Genomic DNA, 12,991 nt, shown 5'->3' on the forward strand with positions numbered 1-12,991 from the left:
TTCCTGCAGTCCTAACTTGAAAGGGGTCATTGAATGCTAAGCAGGATTAAATTTTTTTCAACTTATTCCTAAAAAATACTTGTAAAATTTTATAACATTGGGAGCAAAGAGGAATTTATAAGTAGGATTTAAAAAAAGACTTATACATAAAGAATAAGAGTATGAATACAGGAGGAAATAGTGGGATGCATGAAACAAAGTAGAGGAAAGGACTGAAACAATTTTTTCTTATGTCTGAGTATTTATTATGTAAAATGTAATAGAATAGAACTAAAATGTAAGATGATATCAACATTCTAGTTGAGGTTGAGAAAGCATAAGGAACAGTCTCATTGTTGTGTATGACTGCTTTGTGTCTTACAGTGGATGGGAAAGTTGATCTAAAAAATGTGACACTGAGAATGAAAGACTTTACTGGTGAGTTTCTACGACACTGAAATCATAATGCTTTATAATAAATCATATTTTAGATGCTCTCGTCTAGTAGTCTATTGTTCATATCAATTTTGACATTTACCCAGTTATCATTAAAGATTAGTACCTGAAAACATCCACTTGATCTCTGGTTATCTATGTATTAAAACGAAACCACAGACTTTGTTCTCATAACAAGTTCTACCTATGGTAGAGTTACTATATAGGTCTGTCTTTGCCTGCATGTAAATAGTTAAATTTTAGGTAAGCATGTGAAAAAATAAGGCAAAGCTTTGGAAAGTGCAAGATAATATGTTTGTGTGTGTGTGTGTGTGTGTGTGTGTGTGTGAACAGTTACATAAGTCCGTATAATATCTCCTGTCATAATTATTTCTTTTGGCAATTCATTATCCAATCTGATAACTAGATTTCATTCTGCATATTATTCCCAACTTTAAGAGAGCCCTCACTATCTCAATATTATAAGAGCAAATTTACTTTGACTTCTATTGACATGCTGAATTTCCACATCCCATTTTGCCTTTGCTTTTTAACCACAGATTGGAAATGATGCCATATAAGTTATTATAAATGTATCTTTAAAAATACATACAACATAGGCTAATATTATGTTCTAGTGAACCTCTTTAAAACATTAAATAATTAATTTCTCAAGTTTTCACCTATAAACACTCTGTCTCTTCAAAGGAGAAAAGATTAATGCCAGTGATCTGAAAAATGTTCTTGGAAACATGGGGATAGAAGTCAATGATAAGGAATGTCTGGAACTGCTAAAATCACTGCCAGTTGATGGTGAGCTGAATTTGGGTTACTGTGACCTCCAAAGCATTGAGTTTTATGGTTCTAGTTATGATGTTTATACTTTGAAGTGTCACATGTTCATATTTACCCGCCCCCCCACCCCACAGCTCTTGCTTTCTTATGAACAGTGTCTCTATTTCTGTATGCCAACTCAAGGACAGAGATCAACTGTCAAAAGAATCCTCTTCCAAAAAATCAGTGTTGAGGAGGTAAGATGCACTGATGATTTTGAAAAAGGGGAGGAAGGAGTGGAATTTACATTTTGTCTCTCTCAGTAAGCATCCCGAAGTCCTCAGAAGAAAGTTTCTTTCTTCCTTTAAGTACAGAAGCTCAACATCTTCCCCATATCTTCTCAACAAAGCATCTTCTCTGCAAAGTTCTGTGTATCCCTGTAAGTAAATATTGTACCAGCTGCCAAGAAATTAGTGTTTTCTGTATTATTATATCAGTTCAGAAGTAAACAACACCTTCAAGCATGAGCTTTGTGGCAGCCAGTACCAGCAGCTGCATCATGAAGAAGAGCCTGAAGAAACCTGAACAGGCTGCAGATGACAGTCTTCCACCACAAAGCAACATCTCTGCAGAGAGTGCAGAATAATTTGAGTACAAAGATGAGTCTCATGTTGCAAAGCCTCCATGTTATTCTATTACCTGGCTACAACACTACCCAGTTATGATGAAGGCAAGAGAATCAAGAATGAAGCTACTATCCCTTCAGTTTCTGGAAGAGATGACTTCGATAATGCTGACCAACTTGGTTTAGGCAACAACAGGATTTTCATGTTAACTTTTTTATGCCATTCTTCTTTAAAACTAGATTGGGTATTTCCTGTCTGCTTTCCTGACCACTTCAACTGCAGGGAAGTATGAGGCCATTTCAGGATTTGGCCTCTCTCTAATCAAGCAGATCCTTGTTGTCAGGTTTTCCACCTATTTCCCTGGATATTTTGATGGTCAGAATTGTCTCTGGTGGGTGTTTCTGGTTTTAGGTTTTCTCCTGTTTCTCAGAGGATTTGTTAGTTATGCAAAAGTTTGGAAGATATAAAAACTCAAATTTCTGCAGGACAGAGTTCTCTTTATTTACTGAAGACATTTTCTGGCAAAGGCCTTCCTGCGTTTATGATTCCTCTCTCAAGAAACAAGAGAACATCTGCAGGAAGTGAATCGAGATGCAGAACACAGAGGAATAACCACCTGCTTTTAGAGAAGAAAGTGCTATTGAAAAAGAGAAAATAGGATGAAGCAAATTATTGCTGTTACTCATTAGACCACTTACATGTCAAACTTGAGCTTCAGGAAGTAAAGAAAACAGAATGGAAATGTGATAGAAACAAGGAATGAAAAGAATTTAAAATAGAATAGGAAAAGATGGTGAGTTTTAGCTCTGTAGCATATAAACCAGTAGTTGCCGTGGATGTGAAAGAGTAAGTAGATCTATTAATAATAACAGAATTTATTATGATGAGCCAAGTTCTGTCCTCACCACACACAATGATGACACCTTATCCCTATTTTACAGTGGAGGAAACTGAGGCATAGAAAGGGTAAGTAATTTGCCTAAGGCCACAAAGTTAGTCAGTAGCAGAGCAAGAATTTGAACCCAGACTCTTAACCTTTACACCAGACTACCACTCTATACCATAATGCCAACTTTTTTCATTGCTTATCTTCATCATAATTTGAAAGTAGAAATGGATAGATTTATAAAGTCAGTCACAATGAGGAAATGCTGATCCTTAAGTTCTATCTGTGAGTCATTCTCTGTCCTGAACTATGCCTTTTCTTACAGGTGATAAGAAAGTTTTTCAGAATAGACTGCTAGCAGCTTTGAAGTCTTTTAAAGGTGGGTGATAAATGTAATGAGAAAGTACACAAGACTGAGATTCTCAATCTTTGTATTTACTTTTTCCTAGTTATTAGATCATGATTCCTCTGCCACCTCTTATAAATATTGATGCTATAGTTTTGTTTTGTTTTTTGAGTGTATGCTATGTAGACGTGATCCCAAGGTCATATTCAAAGGCACCAGTCTTAAGTATCTCCACAGTTCTCTTTTTGTGTACTCTTGAGTAGGTCAAGTTAGAGTTTTAGCTTTCATAGAGCTGAAAATAACCATCACAATGCACAGCTATGAACTGTTGTTTTCCTTTCTTTTTTCAATATAAAAGGTGTCACATTCCCAGTAAATATAAAAATTAAAGAAAAAATCATCACTCATATTGCTACTGCTGAATCATTACCACTCTTTATATTTTGAAGCCCTTGATGTTAAAATAGCAAAAATCTCATATAGTCAAAATTGCTCTGAAATCTCATTAGAAGACTCTATAAAGACACCAACATTCTAGTCTTGATAAATCCGGTATAGTCACTTTTTCTTCCAATGATATGGAATAGATTGTTATTCCTACAGTTAAGCAATTAGCTGAAGTGGCTGGCTTGCCTAAGAGCCATAATATACAAAAATATATCTCAGACTAGACTCTCATTGAGTTAAGATGCTCCCAGTATGATAGGCTTAGTGGAATTTAGTCCATCTGATAAAACAGTAAATTGATGTTCATCCGGAGTTTTCTCTCCGTAAGTGCTTGCTACCCCTGGAATGTCAGGGAGAATCACATGAATTATTTCATTGTTCATTTATATTGGGCATGTGATTTTAATTCATATAAGTTAAATGATTGTTTGATATAATACACCCTATTAAAAAAAAGCATTTTTTTCCCCCTGTGGTACCCATTTTTTGTAATACCTATAGCTATGTAATTTTCTGTGGAATGAAAATACAATGGTTTACTTCACAATATCTCTTATCATTAAATATTTAAAGTTCAGTGTACTTTTTTCTTTTTCCACTTATTATAAGTGAGATTATAATAAACATTTACCTCTCCCCTTTGACATGAGCTTTTTCTGTATTTCTAAAAGTGAAATTAGTGGGATAAGAGTTACGAACACTTTAAAGATTTGTGATGGTTATTGCCAAACCACTTTCCAATAAGGTAATTCCGGTTAACACTCTTACCAGCAGCCAGACCTATTGAGAGCTGAGAGCTTGTTTAACTCATCAGGACAAGAAGTGTTTTTCTTATTGTATCTTTATTGAGTTTTTCCTCACATTTATGTCTCTTTCCTAAGGTGGAAAAGTTGATGTCAATAATCTGAATCCAGTTCTGAGGAGCATGGGGATCAAGCTCAGAAATAAGGAACTTAAAAGTGTAGTGGAAAAGCAACCTATTGATGGTAAGCATTGAATTTCTAAAACTAGACTAATTTGTTTCCCTTGTAGCTCAGTTGGTAAAGAATCTGCCTGCAGTGCAGGAGACCCAGGCTCGATCCCTGGGTTGGGAAGATCCCCTGGAGAAGGAAATGGTAACCCACTCCAGTATCCTTGCCTGGAAAATCTCATGGACAGAGGAGCCTGGTGGGCTGCAGTCCACAGGGTCGCAAAGAGTCTGGCACAACTGAGTGACTAACACACACAACACACAAAGACATTTTTAAGAATCATGAAGAATTGGTCTTAAACTAAGAAGAAATCCTGTCTTTTGTCATTTTTATTTATCTGAAATTGTCAAACTGCTCAACTGTCAGTAGTTTTGAGGGGATATTCACAATGGTTTTATCAGCTCAGAGAACGGCTGGGAGAAACAAACTTGGGAGTAGGGATCAATGAATGAATGAATAACAGAGAGAGCCAGAAATGACTGAGAGAAAGATATCCATAATGGGGAATAGTGGAACATCTTTAATATTTCTTCAAGTATCTAACAACCACATGTCATCACCATTTAGGGATAGATAAATAAGTTGAAAACATTAAAGGAAAGCTGATTAAGAATAGATAGAAGATTCAAAGCCCCTAGCTCAGAATCAGTGCCAGATGTAAGGTTCACCAAAAAACAAACAAATAAAAACCCTGACTCTTTATAAATGGCATTTTTACCACGCTTGTAAGAAAGCATCTGAAGACCTAAGAACTGGATAATATATTTGTCGTGGTCAGACACTGTGTTTGAAGGACATGGGACAAACACTGTTGTTCTTCTTACTAATAATGAATCAAGCATTCAAATCAGGAAATATAAATTTAAGGTGAACACAAATAATCTAGTAGAATATATAGACTTTCACTGGGGTCTAGGTCACAATTTTTCTAAGTTCTGTGTCATTGTCTGAATTTTTATGCTTTGTATTACAGCTGATGGAAATGTTCCTCTGAAAAAAGTGATGAGTGATATCAAGGCAGTTACAGGCAAGTTAAAAGTTATAAGATTAAAATCCTAACTCCCCTATTCTATCACCCTGCCTTTCCACTTTTTGAGATCAGTATATCCTAAATTTTATGTTGCTTATTCTTCTTTTGAAAAATCATAGCTTTATTATCTAGGTGATAATGCAACAGACATAGTGTTTTCATTTTGCTTCATTCCACACTATAAAAATGCTCTCATAAATGTGCAGTATTCTGTAATCCTAACCCTAATAACATTCTAACCGTAAAACAAGTTCTATATTTCATTTTTTATTTAAAGATAATTATGTATTTATGATTTTGTAGTTTATTATTGTGGTTTATTTCTTTTCATTGTTATATAAATGTTCTACTTGCAAATATGCCATAATTTATTTATCCAGTCTCCTGTATATGAATATTTATATTATTAGGCAGGAAAATGAAATTAATTGGAAAGGAAGAAGTAAAATTGTCTCTCTTTGCTGATGAGGTGATCTTAATAATAGATTTATATATAAGATATATATATATATATATATATATATATATAAAACCACGAAGACTCCACCAAAAACTGTCAGAACCAATAAATTCAGTAAAGTCACAGGATACAAAATCAACATATAAAAATCAGTTGCATTTGGAGTTTGATATCACCAAGATGATAAAGTAGGTGACCACACTCTCCATCCCACCACAAAGATCAACAATTAATTAGATATCCACCAACAGAGCAGTTCTAGGAGAGCTCAGGAGTCCGCTTAAGAAACTAAAGCAACCCAGTGGAGTTTAAACCTGAGAATAACTATGTTAAAGGGGTAAGAACAACTTGATTTTGCCTCTATCAGCACATCCCCTTGGTGGCACTGTCAGCACATAGAGGGAACTCCCCAGATACAAAGAGTTCTCCCAGCAGGAAGAGAAGAATGGGGTAAATGACTAGCTTCTCCATCCTTTCAGGGAACTTCACAAAGGACCTGCTTTGAGGACTTCCCCTGGCAGTTCAGTGGTTAAGACTTCAGGCTTCCACTGCATGTTTGATCCCTTGTCAGAAACTAAGATCCCACATGCCACATTGCAAAAACAAATGAACAAAAATCATAGGACTTGCTTTGTTTTCATTCTACCCAGAGACCCAGAGAGGTACAAAGCTGAGACATACAGAGACAGCTAGGAATAAAGAAGAAGAGTAGGGCTTACCACTAACAGCAACACAACAGGATCAGCTTCAGTCCAGTGCAGAGGACTCCGACTTCCAAACACAGTCACATTACAAGGTACTGAGAATTAGAACATCAACATATAAATACTAAATGGACACAATTCGGTTCATAAAATGAAGTATTATTTAGCTTCAAAAAGACATGAGGACTTCTGTGGTGGTCCAGTGGTTAAGAATCCGCCTGCCAATGCAGGAGATACGTATTCAATCCCTGGTCCAAGAAGATCCCACATACTGCAGAGCAACTTAGCCTGTGCACCACACTGTTGAGCCCACATGCCTGGAGCCCATGCTTTGCAACAGAAGAGGCCACTGCAATGGGAAGCCCATGCACCACAGCTAAAGAGTAACCAATGTTCACGGCAACTAGAGAAAGCCCGCACACAGCAATGAAGACCTAGAGCAGCCAAAAAAAAAAAATTTTTTTTAACTTAAAAAGATGAACACATCTGTTGTATCAATCTCTTCTTAAAAAAGAAAAAGAAATTAAGTACTGATATATTTTACAATGTGGATTAACCTCAAAAACATTGTGCTAAGGAGTATAATCCAGACATAAAAGGTCACGTATTATATGATTCCATTAATAGGAAGAGGTAATAGATCCATAGGGTCAGAAAGTAGGTTCATGATTGTTAGGAACTGAAAGGAGGGTACAATGGGTGATGATTATTTATTGAACATGGGGTTTCCTTTCCAGGCAATAAAAATACCTAAAACTAGAGAGAGTTTATTCACAACATTGTGAATGTACTAAGTGCCACTGAATTGCACACTTTAAAATAGTTAATTTTACGTTATGAGAATTTCATCTCAATTAAAAAAAATCAACCAGCCACAAAAGTGGTATACAAAGATAGGAAGATGCACTGGAAACAATCTAGTCTGGTAGGATAAAGTACTTACAATGACATTATTTGAAATGCGAGCCAGTGATAGTAAAAGGTAGATTTACTTTTAATTGGTGTTATTATTATTTCTAAGTTCTCTACAAATAATATACCCCCTATGACCTGTTCCCAGGTTGGACCCCTCCCACAGCCCCTATCCTCCCAATATGTCAGTGAAAATAATATGTGTATGATTTCATTTATAAGATTTGAAAAGAAGCAGAGCTAAATGACAGTGATTAAGCATGCCAATTAGATGATAAATATATAAAGAAAAGCAAGAAATCATTGTCCAACTCTGTAATGACCTATATGGGAGAATAATTTAAAAAAGAGTGGATATATGTATAACTGATTCACTTTGCCATGCAACAGAAAATAATAAAACACTGCAAATCAACTATACTCCAATAAAAAGTTTTACAGTAAGTAAATAGTTCCAAAAATTTTTTGTATTATAGTTAGTATAGCATAATGCAGTCATTCCCATTAATTTCAAAGACATTGGAATATCTAGAAAAATACTAAATCATATTTAGTAGCCTCCATTTAAGAAAGTATGGGACTGTGTGCTACATAATTGTACTTACGACCAATCTACTTCAAACCAAGTGTGAGGAAAACGATTAAAGGGGAGTAGTTTTAACTCAGTTCTGGAACTTACATGTTCCCTTCCAAATTAATTTGTAAGTTTAGGTACAGAAATATAATATAACTGAAACCCAAACCATCATTTTATTTTTACACAAAAGTTCCTTTGAGTTCATTTTCAGAGACCATCCTAAAAATCTCTCATATATTATACAATTAAAGAAAATCTTTCTCTAAATAGAAATGCCTTCAAATAGTTCATTATTCATGTAAATAAAGTTATCAGTGCTTTGATGTTAAACAAAAAAAAAATGAAATCATTGTCCAAAAACTAAGGATATAATTACCTCTTAAGGAATACTGTGAATAGGGTTTGAGAAAGATAGACTTCCAGAGTGCTATCAATGTTTTTCTATTTCTTTACCTAGATGGTAGTTACAAGGGTGTTGTTACAAGTGTTTGTGTCTAATTGTCCAAAGTCAGTCTGTATTATCAGTATTAATTTTTTTTTCATTTAGTTCAGTTCAGTTCAGTTGCTCAGTCATGTCCAACTCTTTGTGACCCCGTGAACCACAGCACACCAGGCCTCACTGTCCATCACCAGCTCCTGGAGTCCACCCAAACCCATGTCCATCGAGTCGGTGATGCCATCCAACCATCTCATCCTCTGTCATCCCTTTCTCCTCCTGCCCTCAATCTTTCCCAGCATCAGGGTCTTTTCAAATGAGTGAGCTCTTCGCATCAGGTGGCCAAACTACTGGAGTTTCAGCTTCAACATCAGTCCTTCCAATGTACACCCAGGACTGATCTCCTTTAGGATGGACTGGTTGGATCTCCTTGCAGTCCAGGGGACTCTCAAGAGTCTTCTCCAACACCAGTTCAAAAGCATCAATTCTTTGGTGCTCAGCTTTCTTTATAGTCCAACTCTCACATCCATACATGACCACTATGGAAAAACCATAGCCTTGACTAGATGGACCTTTGTTGGCAAAGTAATGTCTCTGTTTTGTTTTGTTTTTTTTTCATTTCTTAGTAGCAATTTCTATATCTTCTAAAATATTTTCTAATAATAATATACTTCAGATCTAGCCCTCTGTTTATAAAGAAAGTTTTACTAGAACACAGTCACAGTCTTCTTTTATCTATTATCAATGGCTATTTTAGTGCTACAACAGCAGAATTGAGTAGCTTATACAGTCTCTGTTGCAGCTACTCAATTCTGTTGTAGCATTAAAATAGCCATTGTGTGAAATGATAAAAATTAGGATAATGGTCAAACACTTTAGCAATTTTGGGGAAAGCAGAGCAAAATTAGGTTAACTTTCCATTCTAGTTTATAAAGCAACTATCTAAATCCTCAGTTTACTGAGAACTGTGGTTTCTTATTCTCAGTGTTATGAAAGCAGGTCTTTCCTTAGGGCTATAAGTTCTAATTCTCTGCCCACTCTTGACTCCACTAGGCAGATTTTATTGTGCCTTTATCTTTTACCTAGCAGCTGGGGATAGTGATGTATAAACATGAACAATTTTGTTTCATATCTTTAAGTAGTTAGATAATTATTAATATTGTCAACTATACTCACCATTTCTGTTTTTGAAGGAGAAAAAATTAATGTAGAAGATCTGAAAAATATTCTGGAAGGTCTCGGGATAGAATTCACACCTAAAGAATACTCGGAGCTGGTGAAAAATCTGCCAGTTGATGGTAAGCATTTCAAACAAGATTAGAACTTTTGAGAAAGGTTAGTCTTAGGAGTTTAAAACAACTTAATAAACAAACTATACCTACTAGATATCCTAATTTAAAAACCACAGCAAAAAGAAAGTAAGAAATTTTAGTGTGACTTTGTCTTTCCTTTGGAAAATGTAATTCTTTCTTTGGGAAACTCTAAATACCAACTCTATTTTCTTGAATCCTGCCATTGGATACAAAAATTCCTTTTATTATATTTGGTTCCACCCTCAGAACTAAAAGTTAAATTGAGAGATGTAAGGAAGAATGTGAGGATGGGAGAAATAGAAGAGTAGGAGAATGAAGAAAAAAGTCAAAGAAAAGTGAAGGGAAGGGAAGACATGTTCATGTTCCAGTTAAGGTGTTTGCTGCTAATTATTGGTTCTACAGTCAGACACAGCACTCTGAGAGTTTTCTTCTGTCCATAGTTTCAAAATCACTGGAGGGCAAAAATCAAAGTTATTTCTAAGACAAATCATTTTAAAGCATTTTTGTGAAATTATACCTTTGTATTGTCTCTCTTCAATTTCTGTATCCCTTTATCTGTGATGTCAATTGTGCCTTTTCTTACAGATGATGGGAATATATATGAAAATAGATTGCTAGATGGTGTGAAATCTTTCAATGGTAAGAAGCATGATGAGAAGAAAGATAAATAAGATTCTTCTGCCTTACATTTGCATTAATATTATTGTCTAATTATTCTCTTGTGGATCTAACCACCTCTCACGTGAACTGATTCTTTATTTTTTGTTTTGAGTGTAGGTGCTTTTTTCAAATAGTCTTTCCTGCTTAGTACACTTTGGCTTTTGTTAAATTTATTTGCAAAGCAAATCTAAAGTTGGGTCTATATAGAAAATGTGAAGTAAAGAATTGGCAGTAGTTTTGGGCATTCCATCATTGTAACTCACTGGAGAATGAATTTGTACTTTGTTAAGATTGTCCTCAAGACCATGCAGAAATTACAATTCTAATTCTAATTCACATTGTGCACTTGAACATTTTGGATCAGTGATATTTTTGCTGATAGTCCTGGTTGTATGGAAATTGAAATTTTCTCTATTGGAGAAGTCATTAAATTTCCCTTGTGTTCCCAACTGTTTCCTTAGGTGGGAAGGTTGATGTCAGTAATCTGGAAAATGTTTTGGGAAACATGAAAATCAATTTCCCAGATAACAAGCTCAAAGATTTGTCACAAAACCTACCAGTTGATGGTGAGCATTACAGATGATATTAGACCTTTTAAAGACATTTAGACTTACAAGCTTATGTTTGAAAATTTCTGGCACTAGATCTGTTTTGGTGATAATATCACTTTTTAAATCTTCGAAAAGAGCCCAGTCCTAACATAAGAGACTATTTTGACTTAGTGTGTTTTCAGTGATCTCAGCATGCAAGATGGTACATGTGCTAGAGTGAGTTATAGGAGCTTAATACTTTACTTGAAAGCAGCAGCAGAAGAGCTTATTACCCACAGAGAAGAGGTTGCTAATTTCAGATTAAGTATATGATTTAAATTTATCTTAAAAATCATGTCACCCAGCTATACATTCCTATTGGAGGGGGTAATTGAGAGATCGTGACTCAAGACAATTGGACTCAAGGCAAACTGGACTCCAGGCAATTGGAGGATCCTCACCTCCTCCCTTGTGCTTAGAACATGCACCATGTCCACTGTTCCCCCAGTGAGAGTTGTGTTCAAGGAAAGAGCCTTGAGAGAGCCATGTGTTGTTGAATCCCGTCTGGACAGTATACATGACTAAACCCAGTTAAAATCTCTATATAAACTTTTAAGATTCTGGTGGGCAGTGCAGAGGTCTACTTGTCTTGTGGTCACCAAAGGCAAGCCTCATATGTAAGTTTCCTTGCTTAGAAACCTTTCAGCCACCCATCTGGAGTGGTCTGCTCTTGCTTTGGTCTTCCACTGCCCTCAGCGTACAGGTGGCTGGTTTCAGATTTTACCTGGGAAGCTCCTTTGGTTTCAAACCAACAGTTCCTTTATACACTTGCAAATTACCAACTTCCTTATCCCTTCCCCTGTGTTTTAGCATGTGCTCACATTATTCATTCCTGACCTTATCTCTGTCTACATTAAGAACCCTAAACAGCAATATTTTACCTTCCTTTATTTTATCTATTTATTTGTCGCTGTGCTGGGTCTTTGTTGCTGATGGCAGCCTTTCTCTAGTTGCTGTGAGCAGGAGCGTCTCTGTTACGGTGTGTGGGCTTCTCATTGCTGTGGCTACTCTTTTGGGTACCACAGGCTCTCTAGAGCACCGGCTCAGTAGTTGTGGCTTGCGGGCTCAGTTCCCCATGGCATGTGGGATCTTCCCAGACCAGGGATCAAACTCATATCCCCTGCACTGGGAGGTGGATTCTTTATCACTGGACCACCAGGGAAGCACTCTTTTTATTTATCTATTTTTTTAATGGAGGGTAATTCTTCACAACGTTGGATTCTGCTGTGCAACAGCATGAATCAAGCGTGTGTGTGCTTAGTGGCTTAATCGTGTCTGACTCTCTGTGACCCCATGGGCTGCAGCCCGCCAGGCTCCTCTGTCCATGGGGATTCTCCAGGCAAGAATGCTGGAGCGGGTTGCCGTGCCCTCCTCCAGGGGATCTTCCCAACCCAGGGATCAAACCAGGGTCTCCTGCATTGCAGGCAGATTCTTTACCAGCCGAGCTACCAGGGAAGCCCCAATCAAGCATAAGTGTACATATGTCTTCTCCCTCTTGAGCCTTCCTCCCTCCCACTTCAGTTTATTAACATTCATATAATGCCCCATTTTAATCCTCTTACATAACATTTACTGTGCCTACCTTCCCAGAGTCCAGAACTTCTCTGTGTCCATGTCTCTAGAGAATATTTCTGGTTTTTAGGGAATGGGCAGGGGGGCAAGAGGGGAAGAAGTGATGGTGGAGTGGAATTTGTACAAAATGGGAATAAAGGAAGGGATAATAACTAGCAGAGGAGGGGAAGGTTGTTAACTTGCCTGTGTGTACTGACTTGCCAGCAGTCCTCTTGATGTTCATTCCTATACCTTACCCGATACTCTGTATCTTGAAACTTTTTAGGATTCTTC

At 36.6% G+C, this 12,991-nt stretch overlaps 1 pseudogene; it reads left to right on the forward strand.

Moving 5' to 3' along the window:
* The first annotated feature begins 1,166 nt into the window (after positions 1–1,166).
* On the forward strand, positions 1,167–2,281 carry LOC133055643 (NEDD4 family-interacting protein 1-like; annotated as a pseudogene).
* The last annotated feature ends 10,710 nt before the right edge of the window (positions 2,282–12,991 follow it).

The sequence above is a fragment of the Dama dama genome, chromosome 5 (assembly GCF_033118175.1).
Source record: "Dama dama isolate Ldn47 chromosome 5, ASM3311817v1, whole genome shotgun sequence".
Classification (NCBI taxonomy): Eukaryota; Metazoa; Chordata; class Mammalia; order Artiodactyla; family Cervidae; genus Dama; species Dama dama.